The sequence below is a fragment of the Oryzias latipes genome, assembly GCF_053564925.1.
Source record: "Oryzias latipes strain Hd-rR chromosome 1 unlocalized genomic scaffold, Olatipes_Hd-rR_3.1 chr1_Y".
Lineage (NCBI taxonomy): Eukaryota > Metazoa > Chordata > Actinopteri > Beloniformes > Adrianichthyidae > Oryzias > Oryzias latipes.
Genome location: NW_027616335.1, coordinates 2,969,218 through 2,988,275, shown reverse-complemented (window position 1 = coordinate 2,988,275; position 19,058 = coordinate 2,969,218). Strand labels below are relative to the sequence as shown.

At 35.5% G+C, this 19,058-nt stretch overlaps 1 protein-coding gene across 29 annotated transcripts in view; it reads right to left on the bottom strand.

Annotated features, from left to right (window-relative positions):
• LOC101173122 (GRB2-associated binding protein 1) overlaps positions 1-19,058 on the bottom strand; it is a 51,992-nt gene that overhangs the window by 26,557 nt on the left and 6,377 nt on the right. For 4 of the 29 annotated variants that reach the window (XM_078943394.1, XM_078943398.1, XM_078943400.1 and 1 more), the window contains exon 1: positions 6,373-6,507. The exons of 22 other annotated variants lie outside the window; for them this stretch is intronic. The gene's annotated coding sequence lies outside the window, so the exon portion shown is untranslated. Of the gene's footprint in view, positions 1-6,372; positions 6,508-10,480; positions 10,690-13,337; positions 13,511-19,058 lie in introns of those variants that run through there. 3 more of the 29 variants (XM_078943395.1, XM_078943397.1, XM_078943401.1) reach the window with 2 other exon arrangements.

Genomic DNA, 19,058 nt, shown 5'->3' with positions numbered 1-19,058 from the left:
TTCCGACCGAAAGTGTGACCCATGTGAACGTTTCTTCTAATCTGAAAAAGGTTTTCTGATCCCATGTGCACGGGTGAATTTTAACCCGACCATTGATCCGATCAAGATATTCTGCCCATCTAACCGCGGCTATTGTCACGGGGAGAACATGCAAACCGCACACAGAAAAAACCCAGCTGGGATTTAAACCAGGGCCTTCTCACTGTGAGGGCTTGATTGCCAACCACCTCACCACCGAGCGGCTTATACAGAAGGCTAGCAATAAATACTCACCATAAGTATAGCTGCAATTCAAGAGCCCTGTCTGCAGTATTATTGTCGACTACAATGAATTTTAAGTTTCAAAATTTGGGTGATAAGTACAAACATTCCTTTTCCACAAGTATTTCATTATTTGAATCTTGGATATTAAAAAGTTGCAGGTAGTATATGCAAACTACTATGGATTACCTAGAGCTCCATTTGTAAGTGTGTTGAAGAAAAGAAAATGTGCAAATAACAGCCATCATATGCTGCGACTGCACATACCAACATCCTACACAACAGTGACGGGAGTTGCCAACCATGACTTCTTTATATGGTGTGAAAAGACCGTCTCGCTAAGAATTTTATGCCGATGTTGGATCAGTAAAATAGTCAAGTGCACAGTGAATGTGAAGAGAGGAGCAGTGACATGCTTTTTTTTAACTAAACAAAACCTGTGTGAACGTCCCAGATGGTTTTCTCCTCACATAGTTGAATCTGAATGACATCTAAAATTATTCTTACAACAACGATCCAATTCAAGGCTGCACTGCAGATGTTTATAAAGATCTATCTTACTACTGTGTTGCCAACAACAGGTTTCTTGCCAGTTTTTGCAAGAAGGGCAACTTCACATTATTCTTACCATCTGATGTTGATGGAGTAGATTTTAAAAGCCTACAATGACAAATGTAGTCTTTTCTCTGATCACTCTTGTAAATCGCTGCAACTATCTTCACCGATCACATAAACTAACAATAATTATGAAATGCTCCGTGTAAGTTTTTGTTATTAGATTTATTTTAGATCCTTCCATTTTGCAATTAAAATAATTTCTAAGCAGGTCAGAAAAAATTAACTTTTCTCTCTAAATATTATTGACAATTCTTTAATCTCACTTTGTGGTTCCTTAAGAACAAAATGATGTTTATTTATTTCTTCTAAAACTTAACTCCAAGGCACATACATATTTATCACAAATTGAAACTTGTCTTGAAATTTTTTTTTTAAATTTAAGTGCAATACTAGCAATTACCTGAAACTTTTTGATACAGAAAAATGTAAAAAAAAATAATCAAATAAAAAATTCAAGAATCACATAAACATCGATTTAATAACCACAAGAAAATGTTCACAAATTATAGAAAAAAAGGTAAGCCTACCATGGGGGTTAAATGCCCGTGTAAAGTGCTTTTCAGTGTGTTTCATTCATTCTTCAAGGTGCAGAGTGTACGAAGTGTGCTCTTGTTTTTGTTTGAACCTTGTAACTTTATCAAGTTGTGCAGTGTTTGAGAGCATCTGCAATTTGTGACCTCTCCCTCTTTTTACTTCCTGATTTGTATAATCAGGTTGCCTCAGACGTTCTGAGAACAGCAACAGCTATACCAAAGGGTGGGACAAGGATAATTCGTGTCCTTTTTTGTGTAACTCCAAATAATCCATTATATTTGTATATGGTAAGAGGTAACTTCAGTAATAGGTCAAACAGACGAACAGTAAACCCCTTTTCTTTACAATCAAATTCTTTTTTATTTAAAGTAATGTTCCTACTGTGACATATCTTGTTTAAAATATATATTAAATGATAATATTTTACACATGGATTGTAATTTACCCTAATTTCACCATTCATGTTGTTCTCTTAGGTGAAGCCGTCAAGCTTCAGAAGTAAAATATCAAAATATTTAAATTAATACGGGTTTTTTTTTTAAACCCCATTTGTTGCGTTTCCCCCGTTACATCCAACTATGACATATTCACAGAATCTGAGAGTTTATGCATGTTTAAATTCCCCATATTTCTTTATCCCTCTCAAAACAACATACCAGTGTTTTAGAATTTGTTCCTACTAATACACTTAAGGGTGTGTTTTGACTAAACAGATGGGTGGTGATTGTGTGATGTGAGGTTTTTTTTTCCAGTCTTGATAAATACCACAGACATTTAGGAAAAGAACTTTTTAATTTATCAATTCATCAATTAAAATTAATCAAAAAGGCCTTTGCTAACCACATTCATGGAAGCTCTGTGATAAAAGAAGACTGGACCAAAGCACTTCCTTTACATGCTAAAAAATATACCCTGTCAGGCCACTGTAGATGAAAGGACAACTGGTGGCATTAGTGCTTCCAAACCTACACAAGCAAGATCAAAAGGTCAGAGAAGATTCCTCAATTTTCTTCTCAGGGGATTGGCATCAAGACTAGAAAAGAGTTGGAATATTGTTTTTAAATTAGTAGGTAACTTAGGTGTTCTTCAGTACTTGCTGCTTTGCTGCAATTACAATATTCACTGTAAACTGAAGTCTTCCTAAATTAATTGTGTCTGGATGAATCAATGCAGTCAACTTGGCAAAATTTAAAGAAATATTAACAACATATTGTGAGGTCTTTGTTTATAAGTCATGTTGTTACTACAAAGTTTTACCACTTCATTTACCACATGCTTTACTAATATTATGCAGCCCTACAGCAAACACTTGTCATTAGGTTAAATCAGATATCCATGACAACACTTTGAATCACTAAATCCACCAAATGCAGTGTCTCTGTCTGCATAATTTGTACAAAGTATAAACAATAATTAAATACTTATATGTTATCTAAATGGATTAACTTCTGCAAGTGGTCCACATTTAGTTTTCAGCAGTCATTACACAATGATCTGTTAAATAGTAAGGCAATCATCTCTTTATCCCCAACTACCATATAAGATAAAATGTCCATTATTAAAAAATAATACAGAGTATAAGATTACCACTATTGCGGGTATCCCCAATAATTTTCAGAATCAATTTGATTCGATTCGCCAGAGCTTGGATCATTTTGATTCACGTTTTTTTCTATTCTTTTGATCCATTCAATTCAATTCAATTTTAAATTAAAACGGTTTACACATTTAGAAATATTTGTATAGAAATTCAATAATAATCTTTATATGTTTTAAAGATATTCATATTTAGTCAGCAATGTAGGTTCAGGTTGACCAAGCGTTAGAATTTGCCGTCCAATGGGAGATTCCATTATACGTTAGCATCAAGCTAGCGGACTTTGGGTTAACTGCATTTATGCGTTAGGTCAGCAGAAAAGAAAAGGCATAAAAGATCAATCTCTACTTTAATGGATCGATTATAGATCTATACTGCTTGGATTGATTCAGATCAATTAATCGATTTTATCAACCCAGCCCTATTACAACACTGTGATATTCATAGTTGCAATATAAATTGCATTTCAATCTGTCCACAGTATAGCCAAGCTTCCAATTCAACTACTGCTCTTGTATTTAAAAAGAAAAGAGCAAATCTGACACACAACACAAGACCCCTATTTATGCAAGCATCTCTTCTTCCCACACAGGTCAGAAACATCTCTGGGAACCTCAAATCTCAGCCCATTTAAAGGAAACAAAGCTTAAAATCCAGAATTCTTCTAATGCACTAAATGCAATGAGCTATTTTAGTCACATGGGTATTAATGCAATAGTTTACATTTATCAAGCACAACTCCTAAATCCCAACAAGCATCAACAATGTTTAGAATCTGCTTCTCTTCTATAGTCATACATCTCCAATTTAGAAAACCAGACCCTATTTTTTTAATAGGTTATATTTGTTACTTTATTGTTATATTAGCCTTCCTTTTGAAATGTTTTAAAATGTTAGAATCTCAACCAAATGGTTAAACTAGTGGACAGTAGCTATTTTTTAATTTTCTTGTATAAATCGCGCGAGTTCGAAACCAAGAGATCAGTTAAGTTAAAGAAGCTTCACCAATTATATTTTCAAATGGTAGAAACAAACAAAAAAGCTGCTCTTTAAAACCAGAGGTCAGAAATACGCTGTTCCCTTGTGCCTCAGTCAGAGATAATTAGAGGTTTTTTAGTTAAATGCAAGTTGATGAAGAAAATTAGATCTTCAGAAAATTCTGGCATTATGGTAGTCAATTATCTGATGTTACTTGCAGACCTAATACCAAAACTTAATAATAATAATAAGAACAATCCTATATTGAGACACTGGATAACTGCTGCCATTAATAAAGGACAATGGATTCATCTTTTTAAAAGTCACATGAAAAATTTGAAGTTAAATCTGATATTGAACGGATTTGCTGTGCATGTGCTCCCAATATGGGAACGTCCGTTTGGAAATTAAAATCTCTATACTACAAAAATGTGGGAAAAGGCCCATTTCCTGAAGCAACTTTTGATCTTGTCAAAATGCTTTCAAATGGAACACATTCTAAATAAATAGTTTACTTCAACAAATTCACACCACACAATTGCAAAATTACAAACAGCAATATTGTGATATTGCATGCCAAACAAACAGTCTAACAATCCCCTGTAGACACTCGTGCAACAGCAAAAACAAGAGCGGCTATAGGCATACGTGTTTCCTCTTGCCAGAAAAAGAATATAAAACAAACAAGAAAATACAAACATTTGCTGCAGCTAAGACATTTCTGTTATCGTAGCATCCTTCCATTCAGACCTTTTCAGAAATAAATTGGTTAACAGACATCTGTTATGCATCATAAAGACACCCAAGTGTGAGCCCACTTCTGCAAGCAGGAGTTTTTAAATGCTTCAAAGCTGCAGAATGACCAAACACCAACCTTCAGCAGCTGTGTTTACATAAAATGTTCCCTCTAAGACTCTACATAGTTGAGACGGTGTCATTATGTGAATGATTATCCACTTCCTTTAGACTCGAAGAGCCCCTAATATATATGGTTAAAAAATATTGCTTTGTATGCTTCTTTTGTTCAATCTTTAATTTCAACTCTTATTCCATTCCACATTCCACATTCACTTTCCCTTTATGCACAACTGTAAAATTCTCACATGACTTAACCTTAAAAATCGAGGTCACCTTTTAAAAAACTTAGACCTTGGTAGTTCCGCTGCTTTCTCTGCAAACACTGTTCTCGAAAACCAAAAAGTCATAGACAGCAATAAGCTATTCTAGATTTCAGTGCTTTTGTTGTAAATCGAAAACAAAGATAAAATTTAAAGAAAAGTTCTGAGATGATGTTTTTTCTTGTTTACAGTCATGTTGTACTATCAAAAACTCTCCTATCAGAAGAAGAATAAACAGTTTTCCAGCAATCTTTTCATATATGCACAACAAGCAAGAGAATAGACTCAAATAGTGGGGAAAATATAAAGTAAAAAAACCCATAAGTGCTTCTGCAATGTAGTCAAGTAAAGTGGATACTCCCAAACTTACTACATTGCTTCCCAACAGATTTAAACTGTACCCAAAGTGTGAAGCATTAACACAGAGTGAGCAGGTTTAAATATTAACACAGCATTGCATTGTGTACGACTGAGAAAGCACAGAAGCGTCAGTGGTTACCTATAATGATGGAAACTCTTCAGCTGTTTAACCACTAGTTTTTCATCATACACTAACCAACTGCCTTTTCCCAAGTACGTTGAGGTCCTTGCAGCTTTAAAAAAAAAAAAAGATAAAAAACAAACAGTAAAAAAAAAAAAAAAATTCAAATAATAGAAATTTCCACTTGAAGGATTTAACGTCCTCGTCCACTGTTCCCAACACTCATTCTGGGCAAAAAGGTTTCCTGTTTTGCATCCTATTGTCACTGTTCAGTTTCAAAGTTTGCTTAGTGCAAACTTTAGAGAGAACACTGCACAAACAAGGAATTGTGTTTGCAAAGTGACACATTAAAAAGCAGAGGAGGAAATTTGTCAATAAAAAACAAGGCTCCATTTGCTAAAAAAAAAACTAACTTCTAGTTGGAAAATCTGTAAAAAATACAAGTACTTTGATGTTTTTAGGCACGAAATGTTTCATTGTTGCAAAATAAGAAAGTATATATTTTAAACTAATAATGCATTTAGTATAAACCAAAGTTACATTCTTTATAGTACCCAAACAAACTTTATTTGAAACCTATAGAAGTCTTAATGATTTAAAAATACGTAAATGAAAGATCTTTTATAAAAATGCACACTAAAGCCAAGGTCATTCCTGTTGCGCTCGCATAGCTCTGCAAATTTATCTAGGATTTAACGTTTAAAATCAGCAAAAGATAGAGTAGAAACAGATTTAAAGATTATAAATAACACATTTGTTTAAAAATGTAATTTATTTCCATTTACCTGGTTCGGAAGAGTCCTAGCCAAGCTCAGATAAAAACACAGCAAGCTGCTGATCAGCCACTGTTGTCGAGTGAGGTCTGACCACTTTCCTGCCTATCCTGCTGACTTCCCTCCCCTCTTCTCAATCTGTAAAGTCTGCAACACCCAGCTTCAATAACCCATGACCCACAGGAAGTAGACACAATGGGGTGAAAATAACAAATCACCTCCCTGGCAACAAATGCCCACTGCAACCCCCAACGCATGCTGCCTCTACAATAAAGAACACCTACAAGTGGCCAGCTCTAGATGGGTGGGTAGAACCAAAAATACCTTCCAGCACTTTAAAAGCGGTGTCCACATGCCTGAAAGTAAACCGTCCCACTCTGTGTTCTCAGCTTGGCTTTTTATTCCCTTCTGCACAGGTTCAAGTAAGTATGAATATGTCCATACCAATCATTAAAGACTAACTGCAGTGACAGTTTGTACTGTTATTTGTTTCTTTGACAATTATTTCAAAAGTCAAGAAAGCCTCAGCAAGCTATAACAACCAATATCAGTTACAGGCAACAGACAATCATAGCTGAATCAGACTAGTGGTGATCCCTTTGCTTTTTGCTGTAACGGGGACCACTGCATAGTGAGATAAATGACTTCATGATCGGGCGTGTGGGTGAATGTGGGTGCATGCACGCTCAAATCTGAGCAATTAGCTAACTAGAAGCTTTAAATCTTTCATATACCATAAGTACAGAAAAAAATAACACTGGTGCAAATTTTATTAACACCGGTGACATTAGTGTTTAGGAAAATACAGCAAGAATATGTTCTATGCCATCTAGAAATAGCAGCTCTAACCCCATGAAGTTGGGATCACCAGCCTAATTCAATCTTTGCGATGAAAACTTTTCTAAATCTCATTAAATGACCAGTAAGATGTTACCTTAGACGTAATGTGATTAGCAGCTCTCTCTTTCAAGACTGCCCACAAGGAAATGGCTTCCGAGGCTGAATGGGAGATAAGAACACAGCCTGATAATGCTAAAGCATTGCTAGTTGAGTAAGATTAGGTTACAGTCGTTGAAAAACTAAATTTAAAAAAACTGCCAAGCTGGATGGACAGAAAAAGACAAGAGTTCATTTCCTTTTACTTGTCAGAAATTTGCTTTTTTTGAGTAGTGCAACATCACAAATATAACTGTGTGAACAATAGTTTATAATTTCTTTCATTCAGGAGTCCAACAAGATTTTTTTTTTGTTTTACATAGTCATAGTCCATATTTATTTTTTTGTTGCCAGAGCTGAGGGCCTGGCCTGCTGAGGCTTGTATCTAAGGAAAGCCAAAGACACACCTCCTTTTCAAACTACTACACACCTTCACTCACAGTTGTTACTTTCTGATACTACTTCACTTTCAGATGAAGGCAGGTATGCACAGTGAGAACACATACTTTAGAGGCAATGTGTGGAATGTGCACTCTTGAGTTTCTCCACACCACTACGCTTCCCTTAACTTGTTGAATTTCACGCATCACCAGCAGCAGTCTTAACAGTGCTAGATCCCCCCAGCCAGATATGTTAGGAGCGACACACCAGTTGTAAACATTGTATATTTTATTCACCTTTGGCAATTTCTGTAATTTTTTACTTGGTTTGTCAAAAGTAAACTGATTTCATGGAGGCACAAATATTTCACATTACATTTCCAACAGTAAATTTAAAGAGTAGGACATAAATTACTGGCAACAGATTTAGAGTTTTCTTTTTTAAAATACAAATAGTTAGTAATCTCCAGCTAAATAAAAAACATTAAATATTTCCATATAGAAGAATAACACTGACTAGTTAATAATGATGTTGTTTAAGATCAATGTAGATTTAAGGCACACAATTAGGAAAACTACCAAAATACAATGTAAATAAGAAAATAGAGAAACAACACAATTAAAAAAATGAAGTCAGTTTAAGAGTTAAATTTAGTGTGGTCCTAAGAGCTACAAAACAGATTTTGTTCTTAAGTAGCAGAATATATTCTAAGAAGAATATATCGTGCAATATTTATAAGACTCAATCTAAACATGATGTAAAGGCAATTCCAAGCAAAGCTCTTGCAGTGAGTTAGAAAAGATTAGCTAGTTAGGGTCTTGGCTTTGTAAGGCATTGCTGTTGTAGGTTTTAAAAAAAATACACTGCTGTTCAATGGTGATGAAAAAAATTGTATTTTAGTCTTGCGACTGTTGCAATGACGGTAAGACAACGGCATTGACTTGTCAATGTTGTCTTAAAAGCTGCACACTGTTCAACTTTGAAGGTGAAACTGTCACCTCATCATGCACAAGACAATGGTCTCTCAAATACTGATTGTAATCCTGACTTTTGAGCATTTTTTGTAGCATTTCCAATTAAATTTCAATGGCTTCAGTCTTTTCCCATTGTTCCCTCGATCTCAAAAAAAAGAAAGAAAAGAAAAGTTGCCTGCACTGCTCCTCTTAGCAGTGCTGACAGAGTGGTTTTGAAAAAGGAAGTAGCCTAGTTTCTGAAGAGGCCGTCAGAAATGTCAATCCTACAGTATGTGGCAGAAAGAAACAATTTTTGGTTTTAAGTAGGTGGAATGTATAGCATTGGCATAGGAGCAAAATGATACTTAAAACATTAAGACGTGAAAAGTTGATACACAAAATCAGAACTAATGTTGCTTTAATTACAACTTCCTACCCATCTTGTGACTTATGGTTATTGCTCCTATTGGATGTAAAAAGGTATTGCGAAATTCAATAGCAAAGGATAGGGCAAAATATTAGTCACAAATCAATACCCATTATCTATAGAGCAATGGGAAGGAAATTAAACTGAAATTACAATATGCATCAAGGAAGTCCTAATGTTTATCCTTTCTGTGCTTGACATAAAACGGCTTGGAAAAGAAATTATCCAACCTCTTCATAAGAAGGTCTATGGAAGAATATTTACCACTTTAATGAATGTTGAGGGAACCATTAACTTGCATTGGTCTTCCTCAATGCTTCATCAAAGGAAATCAGCTGCTTTTGTGGCAAAGGTAGAGGACTGTCTATGTTTAAACCCTAGCACTTCGACAACACAAATATGTTTTTAAATTGCACAACCTATGGGAACTGCTGATAAAACTATTCCCAGACTCAATGTTCTAAATGACCCATTTTAATACAGAGCTTTATTCAGTCAGCTCACTGAGGACTGCAAGTGCAGATGGCAGCCTACTCACAGCTATCAATAGTAAAAGCTGTGCTTGAGATAAAAACTAGCTCATGTGACTTCAGAAATATGCTAGTCTCAAAACAAATGCATCACATCCACACAGCATTGCATTATTTTAGTATTTTGATCTAGCTAAGCAGATGGCTAAAACGCTACACATGCATTGCTTCTGCACAGCCTTTGTATCTGCAATTCTTTCTTTTCATTACATGCTTACTGCCTGCTCCTATTTTCATCCCATCTGGCTTTGCTTCTTCAAACCTGGCCCAATCAGAGCTCTTGTGCAGAGTCACACACACTTGTCAAAGCTGCATCCTTGGAATTCAACACATTCTTTTGGCAAAGCAGACTTGGTTCACATGATCACACTGTTTCTTGACTGTGGAGAAGAAATGCTCACACAATTCTCCTTTCAGTCCTAATAGGTTTGAAAAAAAGTGGTGCAGTCAAATTAAATTTTAGCATGCAACAGGTTAGGAGAAAGCGTTAAAGCATTACATCAATTGTGCTGCATTTTAAGTTCAAATACATAAAAGTCATTTGGATTTATCAATAAAAATCAAATACATAATAAATGATTTCAGAAATAACCAGGGAACCAGGCATAACTCTCTCTACACAGTCAAAGCAGGAATGCAATAAGATATCAGGTTTTTAACAACTTTCCAGCTTTACAAAGGATTCATGCTTCAATTATCTTTCAAGTTTACCAACATTATCATACTATGGTATTTCCAATAAATAAATTTTCAATGGCCAGAGAAAAAATACCAACCTTGAAAATCTGATAACTGGTTGTCAGAAAGACATGTTCAAAACTGTAACATGAAGTGAAGAACTTCACAGTTTTCAAGAATGCAAAAAAAGAAAAAAAAATGTTATTCAGTCATACCTTTGGTTTGTCTGAAGATTAATAACCCCTCTTGTTAAAGTAAAATATGTCCAACACAAGAGGCCCTCAGCTCTCATCTGCCTGCCAAGCTGTTGGACAGGACAAGTAAAAATAAAAGAATGCAAAAAAAGCAAATGAAAAAAAAAAAAATCAGTAAAAAGGTAAGTGGAGTTCCTAAGGAAGGTTCAGAGAAAGGAAAAAAGTAGGTGGTCAAGGGCAGTTGGTCCTTCAGGGCTCTGCTTCACGTTACTCTCAAAATGAATCCCTTTAAAGAGAAAGGGTCTCTGCTGCATCTCTGTCTTGTTTTGTAAGTGTGTGTGTGTGTGTGTGTGTGTATGTGTGTGCACACCCATTTACTAGCTTCAGGCTGCAACTGGAACAAAAGCAGAACCACAGTAACTAATGAAATTACTGTGAAGGACCAGAACAGGACCAACAGCAGAGCCTTCAGTCTTTATCAATGCTTTTATTTTATTTTTTTCTTTAAATTTCAACTGTAAAAAAATAAAATCACACTATAAAGTTCAGAAAATGTTGTGTTGACTTAAGAATTAGCTTAATTTACTTACCATTTTGCACAAATCTTGCTCGAAAAGATCGTTGCCTTTTTCACCAATCATTTTAGACACATTTTAAGAAAATAGGGTTGGGAATGTTTTAAAAACATTTACATATAGATCGGGAAAAATAATAATCCATCATAGATTTTTTATTCAAAATTTTTGTAATGCACAAATACATAAAAGTATTACATTTCCAAAATATTAACACATGTAGCAAAGCCTTTACTAAAACCCCAAAACATTCCAATTGTACCTTAACTAAATAGCTTGAGCCAAAATGTGTGTTCAGTAAAATGAACATATCTACATTTTGCGAGAAGCACCATCGCAGCTTTTTCACTGGCAATTTAGCAGCAGAAAACACTGGTAATATCTTGCACAGCTCTTCTCAGAGAACTCGATACCCTGTTTCTAAATGTCTGGTGATAGCATGTCATGACATAATACTGTGGGCTGGTTCCATTAAATTGATCAGATCTTGAAAACTTGGTTTTCAACAACACTGGAAGGGCGTCATATTAAAGCTCAGTTTGCAAAAGCCCTCGAGTTCTTTTCTGTAAGCGCCGAGCATTGCAGCCTCTTATTATCTGGCACTGCAGCAAAGGGAGTTTCAGCAATGGTGAAGGTCGTGTTCTCCACATAAAGGGAAATGTTAGTATTTGCGTTGTAAACATGCACCACCTTGCAGAGTTCATCCTTAACTTCGTTGGTTTTGGATTTAACAGACTTGACACTCATTTCCTATGTGCTAAACTGCCAATGGGATTTGGCATTTTATTATTTATTTATTCATTTTAACTCTACTGCAGCACCGCCACAATCGTATCCAATAAACAAATCCAATAGACAATGTAGTTAAATTACTACGATTCATGCTAGTTAAAGAACCACTTCAATGAGAATTGTGTTTTTAACATGTTCTTGTAGCACTTTTCTCATAATGAAAGACATGTATAAAGAAGACTAAGATTAAAACTGCCTTTCTAAATATTTCTTTATTCAAATTGTGTTGAATCAGATGTTTAAAATACTGTTTGACAAAGCTTGTAGTTGTTACGTACAATCTACAATTGGCAGCCCATAAGCTCCCTGCTCCGCTCCACTCCAATGCATTAACTTGCAGACAAATACATCCACTAATGCCTTTGTTTTCTTTGTCTGAGCTGGCATATGGATCAATTCCGTACGACTAGATAGCTCCAATATCGCTCACCGTTTTTGTTGCACCGCTAATGCTAAATTGGGGTTGAAGAGGGCTGCAAGTTGGCGGGAGAGTAAAAGCAAATGGTTGATGAAAAAGGGGCAGGACTACTCCACGTCAACAGTCCCGCCCACAACTCAGAGGGAGATTTCTAACAAACTCCTGCTGCTCTGCAGATATTATGTCCTAGAAAACGGCACTGGTTTTTTAATTTTTGCTAAAACTGGCATAATCATCAAAGAATCAAATATCAATCAAATAATCAAAGATGATTGGAGTGGGACTTTGTCTTTACTGTAGATCCCTATATATCTCAAAGGCAACTCTTTCCTTAGACTCGCACTCACTTGTCAGTTTAATCTAATCCGACTGTGCACAAACATAAGAAAAACATTGAAGAGAGATCAACACCAGTAAAAAGGAAGGAAACAAACAAACAGATTGCAAAAAACAAGATAAATACATTAAAAGTTTCACATCTGCTCAGTGACAATATTTTAGGAAGGAGCTAGTAGATGTTTGCTTATTATTTAGCAAACTATGCTTTCTTGTCAGCATGCATTTTCTGTTCCTTCTCCTGAGCACCACATATTATATTAGATATTAGACATTAGACTGCTAATATTCAAAGCTATATTTTTCTTTAAAGGGAAATGGTGCAGGTTGTTCAGCGCCTGTGGCTAACAGCAGTGGGATGGGGGTTCCCCATAATGCTACACACAACCTAAAGGAATCCTGCACTCTCATGGTTTTGATGAGGCATAGATATTGTACCACAGAGACAACATGACCAATTTGTTTTTGTGGTTTGAAAACCTGTGACTTTTTTCTTATGATGCACCACCATAACACAAGTCAGCCGATAAGTGCAGAAAAAAATTCAAAAGCCAAACAGAATTCATGTTTTTCCTATGTTGGGTACAGAGCAGAACAATAATAGGTAAAACTTTATTCATACTTAATAAAAAGACTTTAGAAAATCCCTCCAATATCACCTGTAAACAAGCTCATCTTTGTTGGTTTCTTAGAAAACTAGGAAACAAAAACTAGCAGATTAAAAACTAAATGACCAACTGATAATAGTTTTACTCACCGCCTGTTTGAGTCACAGAAACCTGGGAAATTACGCAGGTCATTTGCAATATTTCACATTAAGTTGCAAGTCCGGCACTCCAACAACCCCCTTGTCCGAGTCAGCCCACTAACAGCCTTGGCTAAACATTCCCATGTATTGACAGTCGCGGCACAGAGCAGGTGAAGAGGGGTAAAAAGTACCATGACAGCAGTGGGCTATATTAGGGGCTGTGGACATAGCAGCGAGGCTCATATCACACAGCACCACATAACTAGAATGCCAGCTATGCATGTGTGTATGGGGAAAAGACAGGTGAACTGTTAAATGTGAACATGTACAACTGCATGCACTTCTACCTTTAAAAGCAAACACCAGACCTAATCACTCAAACTATCCGATCCTTTCAGTCACTAAGTGCACCCCACTGGGTCAAGTTAAACAGGGGGATACAACATAATCTCCATGGGAAAAAAAATTCAGGCTAAGCTAGGTTCCCACAGACAACATTTGTCCATTTACCTTCAAAGTAATTGTCTTCTATAATTATGGAATTCACACAAAAAAAAGTTGTGAAATTGTAAAAAAAAAAAAAAACTCCTGTTGAAAATGCATTTTTGCAAGTAAATGTCTGCACAATGAGGAAGGATATCACAAGACTGCTGGGAACAACAGTTATACTCAGTTGTTCCTTTATTCTGGGCATACCATCCCCCATAAACTTAGTAATAATATTTATTTATTTATTTATTTTTGGACAGATGTTATTTGCACATATTTACATCAGACCAAGCACAAAAACTGATGGATAGGGCCCACAAGTGTTTTAACCCTAAAAATACAAAACTTTTGTTAGATAAAAAAAAGATAAAAATCAACCTCAAAACAAGGCAATACCAGGTTGTCCTATCAAATAAAAGGCATGTTGTATGATTGAATTATTTTTGGGGGGATGGAGATGTATGTATGTGTGTGGGGGGGTTAATAAGCATCTGGTCATCAAATTAAAGACTTCACAGCCTGAAACCTAGGCCATTCCTGTCTGATGCTACGTATACTACAGTCATGTGATGCACATTCAAGAACGCGTTAATCGCAGGTTCTTGAAGGCGCTTTTTGCATATGGGGTTCACACTGGACTGTCGCTACCCGATCCTAGTGCATGTACCTGCAGTTGTAAAAATTTAAAGGGTGCCAAAAAGTACTGTAATTTCCGAACTATAAAGCGCACCTGATTATAAGCCGCACCAATTACATTTTTAAAGGATAAACCATTTTGTACATACATAAGCCGCACCTGTCTATAAGCCGCATGTGCCCACATTGAAACATGTGTTGTAGAATGAGAATGTGTATGTGCTGAAACCGCTGCGTATGTAAGAAAGAGGAGGGAGCACGTGCAGCGCAAGAGGGAGCGCGGAAGTATGTTGGGGTGCGCGATCATGTTTAAAATACAGAGTGAAGGGGATCTGTGATAAAAGAAGGTTTCCCCCAGAAGAACGTTGAATGATTCTTTATTAACCCACTTTGGAGGCTCTGAGGGTTCTTCGGCGGAGAGGACCTCCCCTGCATTTTCTGACCACCATCAGAAAGAAAAAAAAGTAATCGCAGGAAAGGTTCAACACATTATTTATTTACAAAGAAAGACGGTTCACAGGAAGAGTTTTCAAAGTTTAAGGTAGACCCCTTGGTGATGGGGGATTTTTTTACACTGCTTTTAACGATTGCTTTTAACTTGAAAGCTGTGTCATGTGCAATTCTTCTTGCAATTTCCTTAATGAAGGTCTGTTCGTGCTATTCATTCACAGAAAGGGAATTTACATAAAACTTGCTTTTTCCTCAACATATATACAGTATTCCCCCTGTCTCAGTCTGAGCCTTTCTGCTCGAGCGCCCCTTGCGGCCGTTAGAAAAATGCATTAAAAAAAAAGAAAAAAAATGCATAAATTAGCCACATCATTGAATAAGCCGCAGGGTTGAAAGCTTGTGACAAAAGTAGCGGCTTATAATCCGGAAAATACGGTACACCTAGGATATAAATCTTAAAGTCTGAGAAAAAACATCTTTCCTTTTAAATATCTCTCATTAAAAGATTTTTTTTTAAGTAATACAGAGGTCAGCAGTATTAATGAGAAAGAGAATCAAGTATTACAAGATTCTCTAAGACCCATCCTCCTCTTTCTTCACCCACCATCTGGTAGCCATCAGCGGCTCACACAGGAAGGGGCGGCCATGCCTTACTGGGGCGCCAGGGAGCGGCTCCTCTTCCCTTTTGGTGTTACAGAAACAACAATTGCCAATGCAATGCTCTGCGGAGTAGAGCAGAACAGTGAGGAACGGCCCATCCTTGCCTAAACTAAACAGCTCGAAGCAGCCAGGGACCAGGCACTCACACCCCAGCAGCCCGGCAAAGAGGAGCACAAAGCAACCTCACATTCCTGCTGGCTGAGCTTGCCAAGAAGCACTGGGAACGGAAAGACAGAGGGAGAGAACAGAGAGCTGCTCTCACTGGAGGCTCGCTAATGCAACTACACTGAGAAGCACTTTTAGAAATCATAATTGCTTTTCCCCTTTTTATCATCAAGCATGATGATATTTATCGATTCCCTTATTGTGTATTATCCTTGTGCATTCGTGGGCAATCAATTTTCAACTATGCATTTCCCTTACTGTGCAGAAATTGATAAACAACATGGAACACCTTAAAGCTGCCTCTTTATGTGTCAAAGCAGGCGATTGAAACTTTTTTTTTTCTAACCGTGTTCTACTTACTCTCATCTATGTCTTCTCCACATCAACCTCTTGAAAATAGAATTGTCTTGTAAACCTATTTTTGCTCTCTGATGTCATTGGGACAAGTTGAAACATAAAGCAGAGCTAACCTTAAAAGAAGAAAGTGTCTCAATCCATTATCTGACATTAGTCTAATGGGAATTGTCATGATCAGTGAACTACTCAGCATAGACGTTTAAAATGTTATGTCTTTTCTTATTGAGTCTGGATGGCGATCTGTAAAACAGCTCTTCTTGGCAAAGTTTTTGAAGTCTGTCATCTGACTTTAATTAATATGAATCTGATTAACTTAGGAAATAGAAAAATGGCATGAAATAATATCTTACATCTGAAACAAGTTATATTCTATGAGATAAAGGAGTCCAAATAGAGAATTGAACATAGAAATAATACAGCAAAGTCCTCAACCTAAGAAAGCAAATCCAATTGTCTGATGCACAAACTCCTGTTATTGTATACTCACATTGTTAGGCATTCTAAAGTGTTGCACAAAGGCTTAAGACCACATTTCATTTCCTTTTTTTCCCACTTAAAGAGTTAGACTTTTTGTAAAATCTTTAAAAGTGATCTTGAGCAATAGTCAGTTGGGACTTTACTATAATTCTGTATTTCACAAAACATAAATCCCTGTAATTGCGCCTTAATTATGGCCTGCAATAACGTGGGGGGAAAAAATTCATTTACAAACGTGTTCAAATTGCCAATCGTCAAATCTAGCTCATTCCAAAATAAGAGCTAAAACCAAGCTACTTAACCAGTACAATTTTTTGTTAAAATAGATCTCCAGGGTCAATTCTTAAGCTAGCCTTTGATTTACTAAGTGTATCTATTTTAATGAATGTGCTATGCTAAGCAATAGCTGTGTGTCCAGATGGCTGAAACTAAAGTTTGTGCTGATTTAAAGTTTGATTAAAACTCCAATAGTATTTCATTACTGCAATGTTTGTGGAGCCAATTATTCCATTTACTGCTATAGAATGAAAAATAATTAACACAGTGAGCAAGGAGGAACACTATGTTGGATTAATTTGGTAACTTTAGTCAGATGTAAAAATGTGAATCCACTTTCAGTTGAAAGCATTGTCTTACTACAGCTAAGTATCATTGGAAATACATTCAATTTATTACATTTCATAAGTTTATTATTTGATTTGTCATTTAGAATTTTTTCTCCAAATTTTTATCCAAATCCAAATGTATTTGGTTAAAACTGTTTCAACAGAGATGATTTAAGATGGGCAAAGGTGTAAAATAAAGGAAGAAATGAAGGTAAATTAGGAATTCTTAAACAAGGAACTATGTTTCATGTGTAAAGAAAAAAAACGGAGATAGTACTTTTATTTGTGATTCAATGTTATTGATTTGATGTTTAAATATAGTGTTATTTAAGAGTTTTTAAATTTAAAAAAGTATTTTTAAAAAATAATCTTAAAATGCATGCATGAAACGATAAATCATTTTGTTATACAAGCATAAAGGCTTAAAAGTTCTTGGACTTGTTTGGAATTGATAAAGTAAAATCGTTTAGCTTTTTAAAAGGCCGCATATATTAATAAGTATGCCTTAAACTACTATCCAAGATATTTAACAAATATAAGCTATTGTATAAAAATACTCATCAATACTGCAAGTAGATGAGTTGCTCTGTTTGCTGTCATCTTTCAATTAGATTGATGACCAATTTTTTTTTTCCAATAAAAAGCATTCCATTTTTTAGATAATATACAAACTACAAGCTACAGTGGTCACATTAACCCAGATAAAAAAACTTTTTTTGTTTTAGAAAAACATTGATCCACTAGGAGCAACATTGTTAATTTTTAAATACATTTATCAGACATAAAAAGTAGAAGTAGAAGTATTCACAGTGAGAAGAATTAGGTAAATAGTTTCGAAAACCAAAATGCATTGTGGGTTTTTTAAGATGGCAATAGCAGATGCTGTTCAAAATGTCTTTATACCACGGATGAAAGAAACTTCTCATAAACAATCCTAAGAAAATGTATCTACATTTACAGTTTTAACATGTTTCTTTAAGAAGAAAATAACATAATTTTGATCAAATTAATTATGTAAACTATTAAATTAGGAACACATGAAAAGCCAAAATGGATAGATTAAATAAAGTTCTAAAAACATGTATTTTAGTAGAATTACTTAAAAAAAACACCACCTACCACATAAGTAATCAGTGCAATCCCTTTTTTATTAAGTTTTTATTTATGCCATATAATCATAATGTGATATGTCAACAACAAAGCAATAAAATAACCCCAAGCTAATTGCACCATGAATCTCCAAACCCAAATGGAGACAAACCACCAAGATTTTCTTCCCCTTTTTGCTTTAAAACAAAGTCAACAGAACATTTTGGAAAAGACAGGATGTTGACCACGTAAATACTAACCCCTGTACCATTTTAGCATAAACAATATTGATATTAATTCCTTCTGAAGATACTGAACAGATTTTTGAAAAACCATCTGATCTTTTTCTAAGCTAACTTCTAAATTGTTGTTTACAAATGTGGCCACATTGATGCTAACATAGCTCTGTGTAACACAATGACATTAGTTTCAATGTGGGCAGATAAGGATACCTACTGTGTTAGCACACATTAATATTTAATAATCGTGTGTTTCCAGTGAAGAGGATTAATTATTAATTGTGCATGCAATCCATTTTTAAACCATTGTGTATAACTTAGACGCAGGTTTGAGTTAGACAGCTTTATTGTTGTGTCTGCAAAAACATGCTGCAGCTACATTGTTAGCATTATTTTAATACTGCCCAGTCAGGCCACCATTGTTGCTTATTTGTGTTCACACATATGAACAAAAGTTGACAGAAAGTGTTGTCTGTTCAACGTGATAAGCGCTTTTAACAAATCCTTAACTAAAATGAAGAGGTATGCTTTTGTTGTCTGGTCTGGTTGTCCTGTCATTGACA